Consider the following 13,961-nt stretch of genomic DNA (forward strand, 5'->3'; position numbering starts at 1 on the left):
TGAATACTAAGCATGTGAAAAATTCAAGATGTCTTCACTTGAAATATGCCATAAACTATTTTATTTTTCTGGCAGAATAAAATAAGCACTTGTGAGCAGTGCACACCAGCTGCTGCATCTGTAGGGAAACCAAGTACTTTCCCACAGTACATGCTGTATATTTCATCCTTACAGCATTTTATTTTGACAGGTAATCTTCGTTCTTCTGCATAGACAAAATTCAGAGGATAAGTAAAAAGTAAAGGCAATATTCAGTGTGTTTCACGGTTTCTGTGAATGTAAGTAGAGCCATATTTTTATTGACATATATGAACACGTGTAAAGCTCTCATAAATACACAGCCTACGTGTAGCATGAAATGTCAAGTTTGGACCTAACTTCTTCCTTCTCTGTGCAGCTGATATTACCTCAGTCTTTCTCTCATGAGTGTATGAGGGAAGCAGAAAGGGTGGTAGTGGAAGGGAATTCTGCTTTTTTTTCCTAGGCTAATTTTCTCAGTGAAACTTGATCTGTCTTGGTTACATTTATGAGACTCTGTGAACAGAGAAGGAGCAATGTGATGTGAATGCAAAAATCATGCATTTTCTATACAATTCATTGGATTTTACTGCAACTTATAGACAAAAAAAAAAAAAAAAAAAAAAAAAAAAGAAAAAAAGAAAAAACACAAACACCAAAAATCAAAACCCTAAACCAAATCCTTTCATAACTGAGGTTTCTAAGCATTACCATAATTGTAAGCATACACTTATTCTAAATACTCTTCCCTTAGAGAATAAACAGGTACATTTTTTCTGAATCTACAGTCAAGTCCACTTAGAGGTGCAAGAAACAGAAATTGTACTTGCAATTGAACTGGTATTTTGAAATTATTCTGGCAGAAAAGAGGCTGCCTTTCAGAAAACTGTTTTCTATATGCTTCCCCCTCCCATCCCCCCTTTTCTATAATAGGACAATACACTTCTTTCAGCTGAGCCTCCAAGTTCTTGAATATACTGAAAATCAAAATTGGGATTAATGCTGGAAATATATGCACATATCCCAGAGATTTCAACCTGTGACCCACAGGTTCTGGTCACTCCATATCCCAGGAAACAATGCCAGGCACACCAGGCCACAGTGATTAAACAGGAATGCAGGCTCTTCTGCCTTAGGTAAAACCAGAGAACTACAGCAATGTCCAAAAGACTTTGTAGCAAAAAGGATGAAGAGCAGCAGCAGGCACTGAAGACATGGTTTAAGACCAATACATCCATTAATCTCTTCTGAATTTACAGCAATTTTATTGGAAGACTTAAGTGTTTGAAATGTCTACAGCTATTTATAATTAGAATGCCTGTTCTACTCTTATACAAAAATATAGTAGTTAAGAAGGTAAATGGCATCAAATTCCTCGAGGGTGTGTGATAGGATATGGATCTTTGGCTGAGGATGCACTTCAAAGCCCAGGGATGAGCGAGGGTTCCTCAGTGCTGAAGATTGTGATAGGAAAAGGGAGTAGGGGCATCAGGGCATTGCCTCCTGACACCAATTCTGAATAAAGCACTTATGTTGAGTCAGATTTGTGGCAGTATTTGAGCAGAAAAAGTACATTGTTTCCACTCAAATCCATCTTCTTTGCCTAATTTAATAGACTGTTATACTTTTAAGAGGCACTAATTTCTTTCTTTTCTTCTGATAGCTGACATAGTATATCTATTTTATTTTCATTGTAATTGCAGGGGGCACAAACTCTACTATAGGAAAGGAATAAAATGCTAGTGGTATATATGAATTTACCCGTAGATTCTTTGTAATGCACTAAGACACAAAGGGAGAGTATATTCTCTTGTCATTAATGTGATCCTGTCCTCCTGCAAAACTAAAGCTATAAACTATTATAATATGTAAAAAATAACATGAGGATTTGTTATTGGACAGCATGACAGTGGAAATAGGTATGGGCTAAGTAAAGAGGTTAAAGGAGTAAGTTAAGTAATGCCAGAGGAATCACACAAAGAGCTGAGAATTGCAATTCAAAATAGCTGGGATCTAGGAAGTAGAGGTCAAATTCAGCCAGGATGTGGGGATCTAAGAGTACCATGCCTTTCATATTGGCATTTCCTATTTATATTGGCTATGTAATTAATGTTAAGCTCTAGAAAACAAAAAACCCCCTCAGATTAATAAGAAGGTCCTATCAAAATTTGTGTGTTTTGAAAACAAAAGTTTAAACACAAGGATAACCTATTCTTAACATAAATGTATTTTTTTTTCTTTAACCCAAAGAAACCCTGTTCAACACACTTATTTTTGGCTTTTATTTCATTCAAAGTCTAGGTAATATGAAAGGGGCAAGTGTCTTCCTGAGCTGAACTGTCAGGAATCCTTCCATCACTACCTGTTGCCCGAGGCTGCTTTGTCCCAGCCCAGGCTGTCCTTTGCTTGGTATCCTTACATAAAACTGTCTTCCTCCAACTCTTTTGACAGGGATTTTTAAAAAAACTACTTCTGCCAGTCTTCCTCCTTTCTGATGTTCTTTCCTGTGACACTCTCCTGTATCACAATTTTCTTCTGGTTTTGGAATAAATATCCATTATCTCCCAACTGCCACTTGTTTCTATGGATGGATTTCTGTGACCCAAAAGTGCTTCCAAGAGACCTTGCTGGAATATAATTCCACTGGGCATGGATGGCCTTATTTTGGGGAAGAACTCAGAAGTCCCAGAATACAGGTCAGAAAATTCAGGCTGAATTGCTGAATCCTGCAAAGGTGGGGTTTCCTTTGCAGAGCAGGGTATAGCAAACATGGGAGAACTTGAAATGATGAGGGCAGAGTAGGAAAAGGTGTGAGAGAAAGAGCAATCCAGAGTTTAAGGTTTTTATGAGTGTATATATAAGATGGGAGATTTCAACTCCTGCTCATGTTACTTAAGAACAGTCATTACTTTGTTGTGTATTTCATCTCCTGAATCTTTTCAAGGTGATCTTTATCACCTTATTAAGTACATGTTTTTTTCTGAGAAAAGGAATCTCTGTATCCAGAAAGGAAAAAAAAAAAAAAAAAAAAAAAAGCCTTACTGCTACTGCTGAAGTTTGTGGGAGGAAAAAAATTATTAGAGCATTGTTTTTAAAACACAGGGTTAAATTTTTGAGGTCATATGTGGGATGTTAAACACTGACAAATATCCCAACTCAGGAGTGCCTCTCCACTTGGCACTCCAGTGTTCTCTTTTGAGCTTTATCAGGGAATTACTGTGTTTTGTTACTTCATTACTGTGCTAATATCAGAAGCACGTCAATGCAAAAGAATTTTTTAGTGTCTGTAAAGCTCAAGACAATTGTCAACCTTTACGGACAATATTTTAATAATAAAAATAAGAAAATAATCTCTCTGGACAAAATAGGAAACAAAGAGAAATTAACTGGAAATTTTTCTCCCCATGTGATATTCTTGGAGAACAAAAACAATAATGAAAACAAATTAATTATCTGTCATGTTATAAACTAGATTCATCAGCTGAGATGTTTTTAAATTCTTGACAAAATTGAAATCAGTATATATATGTATTGCCAAAATAAAATACAAGGGTGACAGATTCATAATATGAGCAAAAGAACATTTTTGAGCACATTAGATTCAAAAACATTGGAAACTATTCATCTGATTTAATTGTAATCTTTTGCCAAAAACATGAATGCATTACCTTTGAAGAATAATTGGTATAAAGAATATCCTCAAAGAGGAGCAGTTCCACATGCCTAGGCTTTATTTTGCCCTCATTAGACTTTATTTTAAGTTGAATATTTTCTGTCTATAGCATAAGGATTATTCTTGTCCTGCAAACATCTTAACCTATTAGTTTTGTCACATTAGGTTCTCTGATGCCTTATCCAGATGTAAATCAGTTAATGACAATCAAAGGGAATGTTTAAGCCCTTTAATGTGTTCAGGTTTGCCTTTCTCCTTTGTTTAACCAGACAGGTTGGAAGCTCATTCTGGTCAGCCTGTTCATCAGGTGAAATGGGCACATTTTTAAGCCTTAATTGCTTTCAGGCTCAATAGAAATATGTACAATATGTACAGTGCAACTGAAGTTCAACACCACCTTGAATTAAGGACTGATAAATGCTAAGAATGGAAGGAACCTTGGCCAGTACTGTCATCTACATTACTTTTAGTCCCAGCTTTGACTGAAGGACTCACTTAAGGAAATCCTGATAGTTTAGCATCCTATTTATGGATTTCTGTGTGACTCTGGCTTGCAGTCTTTCTCTGCAACATTGAATTTATACTTTGTTTGAGATAGGCATTAGTTATATGTGCATCACAATGAATCCCTGCTCGTTGGATAAAATCAAGGCTTGTTGTTTTTGTCAATTTGTATCATAGTCAAATGCATTGATTCCATTGTCTATGAACTGGATTTATTTCCTCATGAACTCAAGATCAAGCAGATCCTTAGAAGTCAAGATAATGTCACAAAATGGAAGATATATTAAAAATAAAGTCTAGACTTACTATCTCTCTCTCTTCCCTCTCCCTCCCCTCAATATCCTCTTTTCCCCGCCCACATTATCTCATGAACTTTGCTTCTCAGCATAAATTTGTCTGATACTGACATTTCCAAGATAGTAAGTCTAGACTTCTGGAAACTCTGGAGACAAATGAAAAAGTCATCGAGATGGTTCCTAAGTGTCTTGAGCAGTGTTCCCAAGGCACCTTTGACAATCAGTGTGACATTTCCACTCCACAGTCAGAGGTCTTCTCCATAGCTTCTGCCTGAAGCTGACCCTATGGACCAGCCAAAGCCTATGGTAGGGATTTTGTGGGTGTGTGATCCAGTAGGACATTTCCTTAACTTCTCATGGCCTCTATAGCCATGACAATTCTTAAAGATCTTTGCCTTCCTTTTTTTTTTTTTTTTTTTTTTTTTTGAGCTGAAGGTTCCCACTCCTGGGGGATAATCCTGGCCACACAGAGCCTGGTAAAGGGCATTGGCTGATTTTACCTGCTATTGATCAGTCACTAGCAGCAGGTGTTAGACACTCTGCACATGATGTACAACCTCTGCTGTGAAAGCAACTTTACCTGTTATTATCTGGGGGACCTGAATTTGATGTGTTCGGAAACTCTTGTGCAGCCATAATGAATGCTTTGGCTGCTACTTAGCAGAATTTTATTTGGGTTTTAATTTACATGTTTCATTACAGTTTGTAAAGTCCTGACAAAAGCCAAAGGAGCAGAATTGCACGAGAGGAGATCTATTTTGGTAAGACAGGAGCCCAAGGGCCAAAAGAAGGGGTCAGGCTGCCTGCAAACACACAGTGTGCAAGCTCATTAAAAATATCTCCCTTGTTAATGTCTTTTATCACTTACTGCTAACGAGTCTTGGGCAGATAGAGCTTTGAGGGATGTCATATGTTTTTTTAGAAGAGATTTGTCTGACAGTGAGTGGGTTTGAAAGTTGTAGCAGAGGATCTCAAAGCCTTGGCTAGCTTCCCTTTTTTTCACAGATATTATATTGCTTTATGATTAAATGATGTCTAGAGAAGATGAATATTCCAAGAAATCAATTCTCCCAGGTATCAAGTGTTTTCTGCCAACTAAAGAATTTGCTTTTTGGAACATGAAGAAGCACTGCACACCACAGGTCTCTAAGTGTGGCAAATGTCACATTTCCTTTTGTGAACTGGAATTGATTATAAAAATAAGAGTTATTGTATTTACTCTTTGGATTTATATTTCCATCCATTCTGAAAACTGCTAATTGCCAATGATTATGTGTTTAGCAGTATAAAACTAGGTAATGTAATGATTTCTTCTTTTCAAAACCTACCAGCTCAAATGATTTAACAAAATTTCCAACTCTACTGTGCTTTTTTTCCCCGCTGTTATGAGTGTCCACTCTATATTGCCTATATTACACATAGTTGACTTGAGTATATTTATGAAGATGTTTCAGAGCTATGTTTGAGTGTCTGTAATCCAGTCACAGGTGCAGATTTGGTTTACAGAGATTGCGTTCTGAAGTGCCTGACTGTGCACAGCCTGCTGTCAGTAACATCAGTAGCATCAGCAAAGCCCTGCTCACTTACATTTCCCTGATTTTAGACATGTTTTTACTTCCAGTCAGCACTGAGGAACCTGTGCAAAAGCTTGGATTCATCTGTCTATGTGTTAGTTTTCAACCAGTGTCTTTGGATGCACCAGTTCCTCTTGGATCTGCTCTGCCCATGTGTTCCTTTGACCTTTCTGGGGAGGTTGAGGGATGTGTTTTTAAGTACCTGCAAGTGAATTGTAATGTATGCTAAAATTATATATTTTTGCAATATTTCTGCCAAAATGAGCCACAGTGGATGGCTTGTGTCCACATTACTTTGGAATGTGCACGCTCATAAAGTTTTACACCGGACATCTGACATTTTGCCAACATTCATTTGCTATCACATCACCATCACTTTCTACTTCAAACTTGTTAGTACCAAGTGCTTGTACCAAGTACCAAGCAGAGCTCTACGGTTCTTAGGACATGGTGCATTTAGAGGGGAAGGGGAGATGAAGTCACAAATTCTGTATGGAGGTCTATATAAGCAGCATAGCAATGTTGGAGTTCTGTTCATCCTGCCTTGCACAACTGCATGAGATGGGTAAAAAAAAAGGAAAAAATCATATGTAAGTAAAATTTCTGGTACTTCTAGTATTTGCGTTCTAAGAGCTTATCTCTCATTAAGTTAAGGAAAGTTTTTTTTGTCAATAACAAGTGGAGGCTTAATATGCAAATAAGCTGTAGTCCAGGAAATGACAGGACAGAGGCATCTCTGTTGTTGGAAGAATACAATGAAAAGACCTGTTTTCATGGTTCTTTTATTTAAAACAGTATTTCTTCCTTAAAATAGAATTATAGCTAGAGAATGTAAAGGAATGTTGTCAAGGTCAACTATATAAGTCCTATTTGTAACTAGTATTTTGAAATTCTGAAACAGAAGAGAGTACCAAAATCTGTATTGATTCTAACACTTTAGTTCAGTTGCACGTTTGCATTTCATTTTGGCAATTACCTAAGCTGGTCCTTTTGTTCATAATTCTGCTGTATTCAGATTCACAGCACAGGTTAGGGGTACACAATACAAAATCATTTCAGTTAATATTTATGTTATTTTTAAACTTTGAAGGCATTTCTACTCTACTACTTTACAAAATGTCTTTTTCTTTTTAATTTTTTTTTAAAAATGTATAAAGTTATTACTGTTGTAGTTATGCCATCTCTGCCATACACCTACACATTCATACCAGCACAGATCTACACATCCACAGGGGCTTTTTGCTGGCAGGAGGGTCAGATGGGCTTTTCTGGAAATGTACATCCCTGTTGTCAAGATGACCTTTAAAAAGAGATGGACTTATAAGCCCTTAATAGCAAGGTATTCTCAGTTGTGGGGGATATTTTGGAAAGAGAAAATTGGATTCTGAGAGGAAAGCATATGAAGTTAGGAGAGAAAAACCCCCTTCTATTAGTTAGAAATAAAAGCAAAATATAGAGACAGAAAAATATGAGGGAATATGAGAAATACAGGAGGGAATAAAAGAGGAATGAATGATCCCCAAAGCTTCTGATGATTCTTCAGTTGTCCAAATTTTTGTACTTTACCTGAACCATCTAGACTTTTATACTGATTTTCTATATTACATCTGTATGAGCTCATGCTATAAGAAACAGGAGTACTTGAAAGAAAATGAATAAACAAGTCTGGTCTTTATTAGCAAAAGAAAACAAAGGACTAAAGCAAAATTAATCCCCTTTGTAACCATATAAAGTTAAGAGGCACAGCGTTATGAGACAAACAACAGAACAATTACATCTGTAGTCTGTAATAAGATTTACAGTATTATATTTGAAGTAGCTTAAAACCATATTTATGAATGTTTTGTATTTTATATGAATCTTATGAAAAGATATAATTTTTCCAAGGTTTCTGTACTTTGGAAGTAAAACCTGTAGAAAAGGATAACTTGCTGCACTGCAGTTACTTCAAAATTTCCTTCTAACCCCATTGTTACTGGGCTTTGCTATTTAATTGAATTTACTTTATGCCATGCAGTCACTGTCTGCTTAAAAGATAAATATCAGATGTTGCATGAGAGAGTCCACATTTCATGTACAATGTTCCATTGCTGACCTACCTCTGAAAACAGAAATGCTTCTTGTGGTAGTCCAGGGCATTATAGTGGTCTTCAAATATTTGAATAACAGGCATGTGAGATAGAACTGGTTGAATGCAGAAAAAAGGGATTGCAACAAAACCAACTATATTGGTTTTTTTTCTGAAACTCATGATAAATTCCTTGTGGCATCTTTTTAAGACAGAAGCTTTTTTCCCCACCTTGCTTCTGGAAGGCACACACCTCACCCTTCTTTGTGGGTTCTTCCTGTGATAAATAGGCCATGGACAAACTATCAGATGCCATTTATTGCCACAGAGTTTGAGGGATTTCCTCTGGCTTTCTTACTAAGAAACTGCAATCGAATTCTGCCCAGGACTGAGGATAGCAGAGCTAAAATTCAGGCTTTGGTAGGATTTGGCACACTCCAACAAGGAGGCTGTGAGTCCTCTAAAGCTCATATGGCCTAAAGCCAACCCTAGGTCTTGACCAGGAGTTATGCAATTGCAGTGGATATCTTCTTTCTTCAACACCACTGTAAATAAATAAAATCCCCATGGGCTATTCTGAGAATGAGACAAATTCAAGTTAAATACCAACTGCATTATGTGTTTTAATATATGGGTGGGTAATAGCAAATATTATGTAACTGTTAAATTTTGGACAAAAAAGCAATGCTTTGCTATCCCCTTGTTAGGCCCTCATTCCCTGGGGTACTGAACACACATTTTCTGTAGTAATAACTCAGCCCATTAATTTCATCAAATGATTGCATCAGATAATACATTTTAGTTTGCGTAGCTTAAAACTAGTAATCCCAAGACATTAATAAGGGTATAAAAGTAAATAAAATTAGTCAAATTTTACTAAGAGAAAAGATCGTGCTACTATTTTTATACTTGTTGTCAATCTATCAAAAGCAGACAAGACAGAATTTAATCCTGAGTTGTGAACAGTAATTCAGGATTTCAAAACTTCCCAATTTCCAGAAATTCTGCTTTTCAATTATGACTGTACAAAATAGAATGCAGATCAATGTCCAGTGCATTAATTCTATGCTCTTTGCATCTTAGAACAAGGTGCAGTTAAACATATAAAATAATATCAGATATAATGCATGAAAATCCAGACGTGGCATTGATAAGTTGATTTGAACTGGTCACTTAACATGTAGTTCATCTACAGAGCATTTTTGATGATGAATCTCTTGGACTTTCATTTTGAGAAAAGCAGAGATCCAAGACAATTTTTTCTGAATTTTCAATTTATATTGGTTTTTTTGGCAGAATAAATTTGCGTACCTATCTTGGAAGTAAAGAGTTGACTCTCTGTCTTCCAGAGATCTTTAATATTGTTCTTAACAGAAAGTCAATTGTACTCTGATCTTACTGAGAATGCAGCTTTCAGGGTCAATTTTTGTCCATATGGAAACATGGACAATTGAAATTAAATAATTTCAATTAAAAATATATATGTATCAGTCCACCCATTCCATCTTCCTACTCCCTAAGCAACAACTTCTGCTGTCATGTCCCCAAAGCTATTAATTTTGGATAATATCTCACCTTTAAAGACAGATTTTTAGTGTGTGCAAGACTGGAATCAAGAACATAAACTAAGAAAGTTTGTCTTCCAGTTAGGCCTGAGTTTTTAGCTGGAGTGTGTTCTGAGTGACTAATTTATGCTAATTTAAGGATCTACATTTCTTTGGGGTGGAACATCACTGCAGGGAGCAAGGCCCTGTAGTCCAACAGTTGTAGCAATGAGTGGGCCATTGTTCTACTGTAGGAGGTGGAACAGACTGTGTCACGTCTGTCTTTGATGCTGCTTTCAGGCTTTATTTGCCTTCTCTGTTTATAATGCTTTTCACTATGCTTGTACAGCCATTCCAAAGGCTACTTATTATACAAATTTATGATGACCATGGAGTTGGTTACAGACCTGTCCTCCCTTTGGAAGAAAATTTCTCTTCATCTCATATCCCACTGCAGAGTGAAGGTCTGGAAAGGCCCACATTGGCACTGACACATATTGCGCTTTTGACTTCAAGATAAATGAAAAGCAAAGAAACATGTCTTTGTCTGACCAGTTTTGTCTTGGGCACACCCACCAATCCCTCATCAGCCAAGATAAATTGCTTCAGAGGGAGGACTTCCACGTTCACAGAAGGAATGCAGAAATTCTTTCTATTTTGTACATTCTTAGCGTCTTTCCTTTGTTATCACTTTCACGTCCTCTTCGTGTTTTGAACCTCTGCTTGGAAAAAGGGGTTATAAATATTAAAGCTCTGCGCAAATTCTTAAGAATAATTTGGGATTTTTTTTTGTTTGGTTCATCTTGTCTTAATTTTTTTTTGTTTCTGCTATTTTTAGCTCAAAGCTACCCTTCCTCATCCAAGCTCTGTATTTTTAGCTTGTCCAAATAGTTGAAAATGTTGTTACTCATTAGACAGAGATTACTTTTGGCTTTCTTCTTTTCCGATTCTGTTGTAGTATTATCAGCACTGAGAAACACACATTTAAAGCAGATTTTGCAAATGTCATATGAAAGATACTGAATTTATGTTTTGAAAGTAGTTTAATGAATCTCTTACCATAAACAGCAAGAGTTTTTAAGTACTGGAATGTGTGTCTTAAGTTGGACTTTCTTCATGAAGAAACATCCAAAGACTTTGTTCATAGTTGCATAGGACTTCATAATTAAAAATTTTAATATGATCAGGCTGTGCTTGATATGGTTTCTATATTGCTATAGACAATGCAAATACACTTCTGGCATGACTTGAATTAGATGAAAATTTCCATTTCCCCTCTCATAAACATTTACAGCAGTTATTGACACCTAAAAGGTCAGGGTTTCAACATGTAACTATGGGCAAATGCATGTATTATATTGAACCTCTACCTCTGGGCCACGTTTTTTAGCTCACTTCCCTTTTTGCACTGTTCTAGGAAAAAAAAAAGTTACCTGGAACTTTTCCACACAAACTTCTCAACAATTCCTGTATTTTGTTTGCCAGGTTTGTAAATAAATAGACCCTTTTCCATCACATGTGTGGCTAATGTACATCTCTCTCTGTCATTTCCTCACCTGAAGCTCCATAGGTGAACAGTGGGAAAGGATATGGAGTCAGTAATAAAAGGAACAGTCTAAGTGCAAAGCAAAAGAAAAAAAGATTACTTTCTGTAATTGGGAGGTCTATAAATTACTGTAGCCCTGGGGTCAAATATTTGTGTGTGGAATTGCTGGACCATTTGAGCAGCTACTCATTAAAACCATGTAAGTACTCCAACAATCAAGCTATCATTTTACACTGCTAGTGGTACCTGCTCCCGAGGAGGGAAAGCAACTGTGCATTGATAAGGATACCCTAAGGTAGATTCCCACAAATGTAGCCCTTCTCCACACAAATATTTCCTTAAAGGCATGCTGTTCTGTAAACTTCGCAGATTTTCAGCCAGGCATCTGTATCCTGATGTTAGGACCTGCTCTAACACCAGTGAGAAAAACCCTACAAGAAATACAGAAAATTTACTTGCTGGTGGCTCCATTTTTTGATGTTTTAGCCTGTAGTGCAGCAGGAGCAGTTTGGTTTGCCCGTGTGAAAGGAGCAGCAAATATCCCAGAGGATCCTCCAGAGCCACAAAGCCATCCTCATGCTGGTGGGTGCTCCTGCACGACCTCTGCACTTCAGTCTTCCCTCTTCCAGTTTCTCAAGCAGAGGGAGGAGGGAAGGATTTGTTCAGCAATGGCAGTTTGCTCATAGTTTAATTAATCATCAACTGTGTTCACTTTTTGGCAGCCTTCCAGTAGAGTTCAGCAGGGATGGTGGATATCACTCATGCCTGTACCTGCCTTCTTCCTCTTCCCGAACTGGGGAATTGCTCTGCAGGCTCAGAAGCAGCAGTACCACCCCTCAGTACCCTCAGTGTGCTCTGGCACAGAGGGTCCCTCAGGTGTTAGTCTCCTGCTGCCTTTGTTTAACACACTGGGCTAATGCCTGCTTTTCATCTAATGCAGTCTTCCCTCTTTGATTGCCTGGGGTGCTTTATCTCTTCTTTCTTTCTCCATCTCTGTATTTTAAATTCAGTTTTTCAATTTTCCCTGTGCTTTTCCCCTTCCAATTTTCAATTGTAACTGTTATGATCAGCTGCTGCTTTGTTCTTTCTTCTGATCCTTTCACCACCCTGCTGAGGTGAGGTCCCTCATTCTTCAGCCCCACGTGATGTGAGTGGGTGAGCAGGGAGCAGATGACAGAATTAATTTGCAGGTGTCTCCCTCCTTTTGCTTTTGACATCCTGTCATTAGCCATGTCCTTATGTCTAGGGGGTTATTTGTCAGTGTTGTGCAATCCTTTTCTAGGTTACCATTGAGCAATTTTAAGTATCTCTCTTTATACGAAGAGATATTTATTGAGGAAAAAGACTTTCAAATGTGTTTCCTTTAAAAACAACTGGATACAGTAAAATGGAAAAGGCATGGAAGCAGTGGCATAATTTGGTGGCTTTTCTGTGGCTCCTCTAAGTCATGAGAATGGAGTAGTTTGCAGCAGAACAAAATTGTATAACTTGAAAAAGTAAAGATAATAGCAGTAAGATACTGCTGTGTGTTCCTTTTTAATCTTAGGAGATGACATATGAAGGGTTTGGTCTACTGTGCACACAATTGCCTCCTGGTGTGGTGGGGCATGTCTGTTTGCAGAAGTGCAGGCTGGTTGACTTATATGTGGAGTTCTTCTTTGCAGTCTCATTTGTTTACTGGGAGGATTTACTACATGTATTAAGTGCGCACTTGAATATAATCATATTGGTTTAATTACTGTTTGATTTCCTTTTCAAGATTTTAGTGAGCTTTTTATTATTAGGTTTTGTTGTAGTTTTTGTTTGTTTTTTTTTTTAATCTGTTGGGTCATCTACCAAAAATTCATTGTTCCTAATCATTGATATTCTGCCTCACTTTAGAAGAAGAATGTAAATAAAAATGTCCAAAACTGTAGATCTTGTGGAAGATCCTTCATCTGTGAGCACTATAGATATTATTCCCTGGAATACTTCAGTTATGCCTTGCCTTAAGGGAAATCATCATCATAAGAAGTTTCTTTTCACTATTTTAAAAATTTCTGAGAATGACAAGTGAGATTAGGTGAACTCAGTATACATTTGGGGAAAGGAAGGAAGAATAAGAAATTTAAATGACATGAGTACCAATATTCCTTTTTATGGACTTCATGCTGGATATTGTTGTATGATTATGAAGAGCCAGTATTGCTAACAAGTCATTAGAAGGAGACCCCATTTTCTTTAACTGTGGCCTTAAATGCATTAAGTTTTTTAGTAAAATAAATGTGTGCACATCTGTGATGTAATAGCTAAAGGAAATAACAGCTGGAAACAAATTTGCAATTCTTCAGTGCTCACTCTGAATGAAGTTTTTTATGTTCAATATTACAGTTCATATCTGGCAAGGAAATAAGAATCCAAAGTGAATTATAAAAACCAGAAATATTTGTCTTGATTTTTTTTTTTTTAAGCTTTCAGGCTCTGTGCTGAAACTCTTGCTGTAAATTATGAATAACATCTAGAATTTAATATGGTTGCAGGCCACATTTCAAGACTAAACGGATTGGTGATAATTTATTCTTCATAAATTATATAAACGTTCAGATTCCTTTCACTGGTTGCATGTTCCCAGTGACTTTAGTGGGAATTATTGGTACTATGATTCTTTGAAAACCAGGGCAAAGACAATGTTGTGAAATGCTCTTTCTGGGGCGGTTTGCAGACAGACGTGCAAAATCCAGTTCTGACACAACCAGAAA

General features: G+C 36.9%; 1 protein-coding gene across 5 annotated transcripts in view; it reads left to right on the top strand.

The window, feature by feature from the left end:
* ERC2 (ELKS/RAB6-interacting/CAST family member 2) overlaps window positions 1–13,961 on the top strand; it is a 438,499-nt gene that overhangs the window by 399,871 nt on the left and 24,667 nt on the right. For 3 of the 5 annotated variants that reach the window (XR_014590924.1, XR_014590926.1, XR_014590927.1), the window contains one exon: window positions 5,194–5,252. The exons of the other annotated variants lie outside the window; for them this stretch is intronic. The gene's annotated coding sequence lies outside the window, so the exon portion shown is untranslated. The remainder of the gene's footprint in view (window positions 1–5,193; window positions 5,253–13,961) is intronic. 5 annotated transcript variants of the gene reach the window in all.

Source organism: Zosterops lateralis, assembly GCF_965231275.1.
Source record: "Zosterops lateralis genome assembly, chromosome: 11".
In the NCBI taxonomy this organism is placed as follows: domain Eukaryota; kingdom Metazoa; phylum Chordata; class Aves; order Passeriformes; family Zosteropidae; genus Zosterops; species Zosterops lateralis.